This window comes from Colobus angolensis, unplaced genomic scaffold (assembly GCF_000951035.1).
Source record: "Colobus angolensis palliatus isolate OR3802 unplaced genomic scaffold, Cang.pa_1.0 Scaffold111, whole genome shotgun sequence".
NCBI lineage: Eukaryota > Metazoa > Chordata > Mammalia > Primates > Cercopithecidae > Colobus > Colobus angolensis.
Window position 1 is genome coordinate 9,333,603 of NW_012112142.1, and position 379 is coordinate 9,333,981.

Sequence of the window (379 nt, forward strand, 5' to 3'; positions counted from 1 at the left end):
AAATGAACAGCCAGATGAAAAGGTACATAGGGAAAGGTCCCAAAGGGTCCTGAGCACAGGAGCTTCTGTCCCCTGGAGTTTGGGATGCACCACCCTCCTACCATGTGGATGCATTCACTGACTTAGAATCTCTCAAAACCCTGTCATTTAGGGTTTTTATGGAGACTCTATTTTATAGGCATGATTTATTAAATCATTGATCATTGGTGATTGACTTAATCTCCAGCTCTTCTTGTCTCCCTCGAGGTTGGGAAGTGGGACTGAAATTTCCAACCCTGTAATCACATGGCTGGCTCCTCTGGCAAGGAGCCCATCCTTCACCTCATCAGGCGCACCCAAGATGGCCAAATAGGAACAGCTCCAGCCTCCAGCTCCCAGC